Here is a 9,961-nt window from a genome sequence, read left to right on the forward strand (position 1 = left end):
GAGTTTTTACATTTTTAAATAATTGAAAGAGCTCCAAAGAAGAATATTTTGCAACATGGGAAGATTATCTGAAATTCAAATTTCAGTGTTCACAAGTGAAGTTTTCCTGGAACACAGCCATGCTCATTCTCTTAAATGTCATCTGTGGCTGCTCTCAGGCCCAACAGCAGAGTCGAATAATTGCCACAGAAACCACATGGCCCTCAGAGACTAAAAGTTTACTACCTGGTACTGACCCCTGCTTTACAGCGTTGCTGCTTCCCTCTGTGGTCTGAAGACCAGCCTCACCAGCTTTCCTGGGAGGCTGTTAGAAACACGAAATCTTGGTCCCTGCCCTAGACCTACTGATTCAGATCCCAGGAAATTTCTATTCCCATGAATGTTAGAGAAATGCCAGCTTAGAGGGCTCTGCCCTGGTCATCCTCTGCTGCCCCTCCCCTCAGTGCAGGCAGTTCACAAGGTCAAGGGCATGCATCCTCCTGGAACCTCTTCCCCATCTAGACCATGCTCTGAGTACCTGGGAATTTTCCGCCTCCAGGGTCAATGCCAGCCTCCTCTCTGGGGTCCATCCTAGCCCAACAGGTGGTCAAGATGCAGCTGTTACAGGGCGGGAGGAGAGTGCCTGTGCTTGAATTTATGGATGGTGTGTCCTCTCGCTCAAGCAGCAAGTTCCTCACGGCATAAAGTGGGAAGACAAAGGGGAAGAATGGGGGCTGGGGGTTAGCTCTTGCTGTCCCATTACCTTCTGGCTTGGGCTCTAGAGCCCAGGAATTCTAGCCTGCCATGTAGTTATGTATATATATTTGACAGTTTATTCACTTGATACGTAACTTCTAAATATTTCAGCATAGCTTATGGGCCTTGATTGGTACTCTTGAATGTGAATAGCATGTCTACTGAATGTTTCTCAATTGTGTTCTGAGGACCCCGTGCAGCAGAATTCACATGGGTTGTTTGCTTAGAATGCAAATTCCTGGGTCCCACTTTTGATGATCCTGAATCAGGATTTTTTGAGGGTGGAGCCAAGGGATCTGCATTCTGACAAGTTTCCCAGTGCGTGTGGTTCACACCAGAGTTTCAGGAACTCTGGTAATGGGGTAGGGTGGACAGCAGCTGGCTCCCAGGGGAGAAGAAAAGGAACCAGCCAGGTCAGGGGACCACACTGGCTGCCAGCTTCAAAGGCTTCCTATTTCTCTCATTATCTCTCTCCTCATCTGGCCTGAACCCAGCCCTGGGCGTGAGCTGCAGAGAGAAGTTTTCCGCCAGGACTGGACAAGGGCATTCTCTCCCTAATACGGGGCCTTCAGAGACTGCTCTACCTAAGAAGGTGTCTGAGTCAATGTGAAACTGGAAAGAAGAGAGATATGGCGTGGCTGTGTCCCCACTCAAATCTCGCTTTGAATTATAGCTCCTACCGTTCCCATGTGTCATGGGAGGGACCCGGTGGGAGGTAATTGAATCATGGGGGGCGGGTCATTCCCATGCTGTTTTTGTGATTGTGAGTCTCACAAGATCTGATGGTTCTGTAAGAAGGAGTTCCCCTGCATAAGTTCTCTCTTCCCTGCCACCATGTAGAATGTGATGCTCCTCCTTGCCTTCTGCCATGATTGTGAGGCCTCCCCAGCCATGTGGAACTGTGAGTCCATTAAACCTCTTTCCTTTATAAATCCCCCAGTCTCGGGTATGTCTTCATCAGCAGTGTGAAGATGGACTAACACAAAGAGGAACTAGGGGAGCTTGGAGAAACCACAGAGACTCAATCAAGGATTCAGGTGAAGTCTCTGTTGCAAACCCTTGAGCAGGTGAGAACCCCTGGACTCTTGCAGGAGACATGGGAGGAGCTGTACATACAGACAGTGCTGTCCCACCAATGTGGGTTCAAACCCTGCATCTGTCACTGTCTCTGTGACCTCGATCAAGTTCCTTAAGGTCTCCAGGTTTGTTTTCTTATCTGTAAGATGAGAATCCTCTTCTGCAAACCATGTCTGTTTAAAATACATGCTTGTTTTGAAAGTGATGCAGCAACATTTTCTAGAGTTAATGTTCTTTCTCACTCATAATTTTAAAACATTTATTCATGACTAACTATAATATTAAATCTGTGACTTTATTTTTGCTAAATGTCCATGTCAGAGAAGAATATGACTTTATATGTGTTATTAAAAAATAAGCCTTGGCAATGCATATTTGCAATAAAAATATTTGACAATCCTAATACCTTCTAGGCTTGTCACTGGAATGAAATGTGATAATTAAGTAAAACCCATTCTTGCCACAAAGATCTAAGCGGTGGCCACTTTTTTTTTTTTTCCAAGGTGGAGTCTTGCTCTGTCACCCAAACTGGAGTATAGTGGCGTGATCTTGGCTCACTGCAACCTCTGCCTCCCAGGTTCAAGCAATTCTCCTGCCTCAGCCTCCAAAGTAGCTGGGATTACAGGCGCCTGCCACCACACCCTGCTAATTTTTACATTTTTTAGTAGAGATAGGGTTTCACCATGTCGGTCAGGCTGGTCTTGAACTCCTGACCTCGTGATCCACCTGCCTTGGCCTCTCAAAGTGCTGGGATTACAGGGATGAGCCACCGTGGCCGACCAGTAGCCACTGTTTATTAGGAAGCTTGTTATCTTCTACCACTGCACCTTCTGATAATTGCTCTCACAGGCACTTAACCACTGGCTAATAAAATGACTTTCCTTAAACCTCATGCACAGGAGGCTAGTTAGGCTCCAGTTGCAGCCCTGTGCCCGGGCAGTGCTTGGCCAGTGACCTCTAACTCCCTGAGGCTTCTTGTGAGGAAGCAACTCCTGAAGTCACACGGCCAAGATGCTCACAGGACATGATTCTTAGGATGATCCCACCTGACCACAGCCTGGGACTCACTGTCACAGGTTAGTGATGAACGCCGAACCTTAATGAAACCGCCAGCGACACCTGTGCCATACTGCAAGTCACCACTAGGGGGAAGCAGAATACAAGCATCCAGGTGAGAACCAAGGAAGCACTGAGGAATGTGGCCCAGGAAGCCAAATGGGGATGGGAGGGGAGAAGGATCCTAGGTGCACCCTCCCTGTTCACCCCACCCACCGGGCAGACATGCACACTCCTGGTCTTGCTCTCAAACCATCTGATTCCTCTGTTACTCTGTTCTCTGGTCCTGGTACAGCACATTATATCTTCCGTATGGCAAAGGCCAGTGGTTCTCTAACTTGGCTGCACGTTTAAATCACCTGCAGAGTTCCGTAAACTCTCTACATCCTGGCCTTATCTCAGTTAAATCTGAATCTCCATTGCTTGGAAGCAGGAATCAGTGCTTTTTATATTTATTTACTTGCTTATTTATTTTTGAGACAGAGTCTCACTCTGTTGTCCAGGCTGGAGTGCAGTGGTACAATCTCGGCTCACTGCAACCTCAGCTCCCTGGGCTCAAGTGATTCTCATGTCTCAGCCTCCCAAGTAGCTGGGACTACAGGCATGCACCACCATGTCCAGCTATTTTTTTTTTTTTCTATTTTAGTTGATATGGGGTTTTGCCATGTTGGCCAGGCTGGTCTTGAACTCCTGACTCAAGTGATCTGCCAGCCTCAGCCTCCCAAAGTGCTGGGATTACAGACGTGAGCCACTGCGTCTGGCCTCCAGAGCTTTTTAAAACACAACAGGTGATTCCAATTTGCAGTCAATTTTGAGAACCACCGTTTTAGGCAAAAGATCTCATTTCTTTTCAAATAGAAGCTGGCATTCATTGCTAGAGGACTCCTCCAAGAAGCCTCCCTAATGAACCACACGTTTTCCTCCTCCATCTGTCCATGGGCCTGTCTGCAGCTGACGCCAGTACTTATCATGGCTTAAGATACGCACGGGTTACCTGGGGGTGTTGTTAATATGCAGAGTCAGATTCATTAGGTCTGAGGTGGGGTTGAGATGCTGCATCTCTAAGTCCCAGGTGCTGCTGGTCCACAGACCATCCACACCTGGGTTGGCAGGCCATCATCCTGTGTTTCCGCATGTGCACCTTTGCAGTTGTTCTCTAGCTGTTTTGCATTCCTTTTCTGCTTCTGTATTAACCATGTTTCTCCTTTCTGTAAACTTGATGCTTTAACATCTGCCCCGTGTGCATCTGCAGGACACACCTTGCTCTGGGCAACCCAATAATATGTCTCCCTCACTGTCCTCCTGCCCCTGGAAGGAGTCCTCCTGGGGGTGTGCTTTTCAAATAAAAACCAACCCAGCGTCCGCATCTCAACCAATTCCCCTATCTGGAAGGAAGCAATCTGGGCAATGTGGGGTAAAATTAGATGGCAGAGATTTGTGACAAGCATAGAAGACCACCCAGCTTGCTCAGGGGGCAGCATCAATCATAAGTCACATCACAGCAGAGTCATGGTTCTCAAGTCCCAACAGGCAGAGCGAGGCGGTGGAAAGAGGGAGAGGGAGAGAGAAGCAGGGAGCTCTGATCCATGCAGGTGTACTTGGGATCATGGAAGCGCACGAAGATAGACCCCAGGCTGGCTTCACTGAGACACCACCCAGAGAAAGGCAGCTGGAGGACACGAGGTGGGAATGGAGCCGTTGCCACCTTCCTGGAGCTCCAAGCCAGTCACCCTCACCAGGTGCCCAGAGGCCACTGGGGCAAAGAGCACTGAAACTCTTTCAAACGCTGCTGGCTACTTCCCTCCCTAGAGGAGCAGCAGAGAAGCCCACAGGTGGCCAGTGCTCAGTCAGCACAGCTGAGGTGGGCTGGCAAAACTCCTGGCACTGTCTGTCTCCAAGAATTGGCTGGGGCATCAGATGGTGGCTGCGGAGCCTCATCACCCCTCTCCCAAGCTTAGCAGAGATCAGGCTCAGCAGATCTGCCCAGGTTCCCAGGAGGTCGGGCTGGTTGCAGTCGCTCCCCTTTCAAACCAAGGTCATTTCTGTCAACCAGGGAACTTCCATAATCACAGGGATGTCCCCTGACCCCATTCCTACAAATATGTAGAGTGCGAGGGAGCACAGGGCAGGGGTTGGCTCTTAATCCCTGGCAGGGAGCTGCTGCTGTCTGACCCGAGCTGTGGGACAGCACTGGGTGTGTGCTCCTACTTCCCGGCTTATAGGTTTCCTCCTCTGTATGGCACCAGAATGTGTGTTCTTGACCCCTTAGCAGAGAGGAGCCGATTCACTCTGTCTGTGAAGCCAAAACACAAGGGACCTGCAAGTTTTGAACCCTCCTCACCACCAAGATGTGAGATGTATACTGCTAGATCCCTGAGATCCCATTAGGCTCAGCCCCTCCACCCACCTGCCTCTGCTGGGCTCAAGCCTCCCTCTGGCACCTGCAGCACAGAACAGCCTCCTCCAGCCTGGCTCCACGCCTGCCCCGCCCCCATCTTCCTCCTCCCTACCCCCTGGAATGAGCTTCCAAAAAGGCAGATCTTACCAGGTCTCACTCCTCCTCGGACACTTATCAATCTCCGCTTGCCTTTTCCATTCTCTTCTCCCCGGTCCCTTTCTACATATGGGTTTCCTCCCCAGTTTCACTGGGACAGGGCCATTGCCCTTGCAGGCCTCCCTGCTGTTTCTGAGTACACAGCTGCTTCTTGGATTTGTTCTTTTACTCTCTTCCCTGCTAGAAGGCACGGCTCACCTGTTCTTACTTTCCCTGACTGAGGTGGGCCCATTCCTCCGCTCTGCGCTCATAGCAGCCTCCTCTAACCTCCATTTGAGCCTTTGTTTTATTGCAGGGGTCCCCAACCCCTAGGCCATGGGCTGATACCAGTCTGTGGCCTGTTAGGAACGAGGCCTCACGGCAGGCGGGTGAGCAAAGCCTCATCTGTATCTGCAGCTGCTCCCCATGGCTCACATCACCACCTGAGCTCCGCCTCCTGTCAGCTCAGCCGGGCATTAGATTCTCATAGGAGCATGAACCCTATTGCAAACTGCACACTCGAGGGATCTGGGTTGCCTGCTCCTCATCAGAATCTAATGCCTGATGATCTGTCACTCCTGATGATCTGTCGCTGTCTCCCAGCACCCCCAGATGGGACCGCCTAGTTGCAGGAAAACAAGCTCAGGGCTCCCACTGATTCTACATGATGGTGAGTTGTATAATTATTTCATTACATATTACAATGTCATCATACAAATAACATGCACAGTAAATATAATGCATTTGAATCATCCTGAAACTACCCTGCGACCCTTGTCAGTGGAAAAATTGTCTTCCACGAAATCGGTCCCTGGTGCCAAAAAGGCTGGGACCGCTGTTCTACTGCGTTACATTCTAATACTTTATTATTTATTTCTGTTTCCTCCACCGTGGGCGAGCCCCTTGAGGGCAGGGGTTTGTTCCCTCCGAAGCTTAACAGCCTGGCGGCAGAGCTGGCCTTTGAAGGTTTTCCGTGAAATGAGTTCACCAGTGATTCTCCAGGTGTGGTCCCTGAACCAGCAGCATATCGGGGCCCGGGAACCTGTGAGAAATGCAATTCTCAGTCCTGCCCTGACCTGCCGAGTCAGAGCTCTGGGGATGGCACCCGGCCCTCCGTTCCCGCAGCCCTTCTGGGTGATTCTCAGGCATGCGCTCATGAGAGGTCAGCTGAGTGAGGCACGTGAGAACCTAATGAACTATCATGTGAATGGAATTTGCTATTATTACTCAGCTTAGACTGAAGGATCCCGGGGTGGTGAGCGGCCCAGGGCACAGCTGTTCCCTGGTCCCCCATCCTCATCACTTGGCATGCAGGCTGCCTGGGGCACCCAAGGCCCATCTCTTCCTCAGCCCTTGTTAGATTTTGTTGCTATTTCTTTTTTAATTTTAATTTTTAGTTCTGGGGTACATGTGCAGGATGTGTAGGTTTGTTATACACACACATATCCATAAGTCAGAGCTGAAGTTCTGGTGAGCACTTCTTGAGAATTCTGTGACAAGCCCCTCTACCGTCTAACTCCTGCCTTCCTCACTTGAGTCATCTCGAGACAGTCGCTGCAACACGCCTTACTCTTTCAGTTCCTCGAATTCCCTGAACTTCCATTTTTCTGGACCTTTGGATCTGTCTTTCCCCTGCTTGGAAATTCTCCCCCCCTCTTCCTTCAGGTCACAGTGAAATCACTTGGCTCAGAGCGGCTTCTAATCCTCTGTGAGGCTAGGACTTTACCCTTTTCCGTGCTCATGCTCACGGGCTTTCCTGTAACCTCTCCTTTCTCATCTCCTTCCCTCCTCTAGCCTGGAAGAGCAGGAACTGTCTCCCTCACTTTCCCCAGCACCTATCTCAGAGCTGGGCCTGCAGCAGGGGCTCATGCATTTGTTGGCTGACGTTAACGTGAACTAGCACACCAGCTAAATAACTTTCCAGGTCCCAAAACGATCCACTTGCTTCTCTTTCACCCTCGGGCTGAGAACGTAGCTACTAATAAACCTGGAGTGGGAAGGGGTATCAGTAACAGAGACAAGTGGGTGATTGAAATGGAAGACAACTGGAGAGAGGAGAACACAATGGGCAAGATGTGCACGGACAGCAGGAAGTTGCTGAGATTCCCACAAAGCATGTCTTTTCATTTGTGAAGAGGAGTCCCTAAGATGACAGTTCCATGGAGACCTCCCCTAAGGGCTCACTATGCCTTATTCTCTGGTATGTTGAATCTTTGGGGGTTGGCTATAAATAGAGACTGAACTTGGACTTAGAAGAAAAAGGGGAGAGAAGAACATGTTGCGTCTCTTTGTATAAATGGTTACTACTCTCTCCCCAAACAAGCTACTTTAATAGGGGCATCACACAAATTGTAGAATACAGGTCTGTCATCTAGCCAGCCATGATGGTGTGCACCTATGGTTCCAGCGGCTTGAGAGGCTGAAGTGGGAGGTCCTTGGAGCCCAGGAGTTCAAGGTTCAAGTCCAGCCTGGTTAACATGTCAAGACTGTGTCTAAAATAAAACAGCAAAACACAAACAATCTAATCTTAGGATTAGAAAGGACAGGGACACCAGATGTCATCAAGTCCCATCTTCTGACCTCTGCAGGAATTCCCTGTGCAGATTTCTGATAAGAATTCACTAATCCACTAGCCGTCAGTTCTCCACTTCACTAACTTCTGGGACAGCCTCGTTCCATATTTGCAGGGTTTTCTAGTTGTTGAAAAAGTCTGTGTAGCCCAGTATCTTGTATGTAGTGGTGGTTTATTGAATGAGATACATGAACACAGACAACATTTATAATCAAGACTTTAGAAATTATTTTCAAGTACTGTTGTATTGTTTTAAAACCAAAATATGGTGAGAAGATTGTCTTAAATGTTTGAAATTGTGTCTCCAGCTTTCAGATCGTACCAGATACTTATTCAATTTATTACCTGGGCAAGTAAAAAATTAAAAAGACAATAAAGGCTGTCTTGCTATATACTTAGAGCCAATTACTGAATATTTACCAAATAGCTCACCAAATGTCTCATAAGCATTTTTTTGAGTGTGTTCAGTCTTGAGCTTGAACTTTCAGAATGGGCCTCCCTTGCTCATCCTGGGCTCATCATGATCCCCTTCAGCATTTACACAAGGAGAGCGAGGGAACAGCACAGATCAATTGAAAGGAGACAACAGATCAGTTTCCAGTTCTATCCCTGCTACTAACTAGTGGTGAGCTCTTAGGCAAGTTGCTAGACACTGCTGGATCTCAGCTTCCTCCTCTGTAGACTATGGTGATTAAACCAGGTGGCCTTCAAGATTTAGTACCACTGCAACCCTTTGTGGCTCTAAAACTTTGTGCTTTCCTCTAAAAGCCAAAGCTTCATGAGTGAATTTAACTCTCATCCCGTTGAATAACTAATCAGTAGCAACAATGTGCTCCTACTAAATATAGATGGCGAAGTTAAATATGAACTATAGCTGTCCACATCCCCTGAATTTGCAGAAACTTGGGTTAATAAATAGTTGGCTGCATCACTCAGATCATAACCTCCCCAAGGCACATCATTTCTGCCTTCATAGTTGGCTAAAATGCCTGGGTGTCAGCTGAATCTAGACTTTTTTAAGATTCTATTTTTAAACTACAGTCATGAGACCACATAATCCTAGTGGGGTAAATGCCAAAGGAGAAAAAAAAAAAAAGAAACAGAAAACAAAACCAAAAAACTGTAAAGAAATCTGAAGTGGTCTTCAGTAATTCTCTTTTTAGAATAATTTTTTCTCTCATATGATATTTCTTGATAGTAAGGTATGATTATCATGAAATCAAAATATATTTAGTAGAAAAATAAATTACATTATTTCATTAGGAACTAAGGTTTTCAGTGCAAGAAAAAAGAAATATAAATATCAAATCAAAGAAGTTAAATAAAAACCTCTATCCTAAGTTTGAACTGGAAATACTAATGAGAACACATGATGTATTTTATGTTAAAATACATTATTCCTAACTCTGTCTGTTGAAAAGGCCTAGATACCTTGACTAACAGTAGCAAAGAGCGTCCTTAGCACCCAGGCCGTTTCCTTTCTTCCTTTTTTTTTTGAGACAGGGTCTCTCTCTGTTACCCAGGGTGGAGTGCATTGGCATGATCTTGGCTCACTGAAACCTCCACCTCTGGGGTTCAAATGATCCTCCCACCTCAACCTCTCAAGTAGCTGGGATTACAAGTGTATACCACCACACCTAGATAATTTTTGTATTTTTAGTAGAGATGGGGTTTCACCATGTTGGCCAGGCTGGCCTCAAACTCCTGACCTCAAGCAATCTTCCCACCTCAGCCTCCCAAAGTATTGGGATTATAGGCATGAGCCACTGTATCTGGCCTGGCCTCATGCACTCTAAATACCATTCCTGGCTAAAGGGAATAGGGTTCTTTGGAGAAATGGTCGATTCAACATCAGGGATAAGTTTGGAACATCTTGTCATATCATCCAGCAAAGAAACTATCAAAGACCATAAGAGTGTTCCAAAAAGACTTAGGAACCAGGTTGAAGAGCCTATTGGCCAGAGGTAATTACCTCTGGCAATTACCAA

The 9,961-nt window shown here is 47.4% G+C and overlaps 1 protein-coding gene and 1 long non-coding RNA gene across 3 annotated transcripts in view; one reads left to right on the plus strand and one right to left on the minus strand.

Moving 5' to 3' along the window:
• LOC105551421 overlaps window positions 1-2,215 on the plus strand; it is a 61,857-nt gene extending 59,642 nt beyond the window's left edge. Inside the window, exon 4 of the long non-coding RNA XR_001007862.1 lies at window positions 1,697-2,215. This is a non-coding gene — a long non-coding RNA (uncharacterized LOC105551421). The remainder of the gene's footprint in view (window positions 1-1,696) is intronic.
• The window catches only part of CLDN10 (claudin 10), a 152,550-nt gene that overhangs the window by 106,259 nt on the left and 36,330 nt on the right, over window positions 1-9,961 (minus strand). The gene's annotated exons all lie outside the window — the stretch shown is intronic.

The sequence above is a fragment of the Mandrillus leucophaeus genome, unplaced genomic scaffold (genome assembly GCF_000951045.1).
Source record: "Mandrillus leucophaeus isolate KB7577 unplaced genomic scaffold, Mleu.le_1.0 Scaffold520, whole genome shotgun sequence".
Lineage (NCBI taxonomy): Eukaryota > Metazoa > Chordata > Mammalia > Primates > Cercopithecidae > Mandrillus > Mandrillus leucophaeus.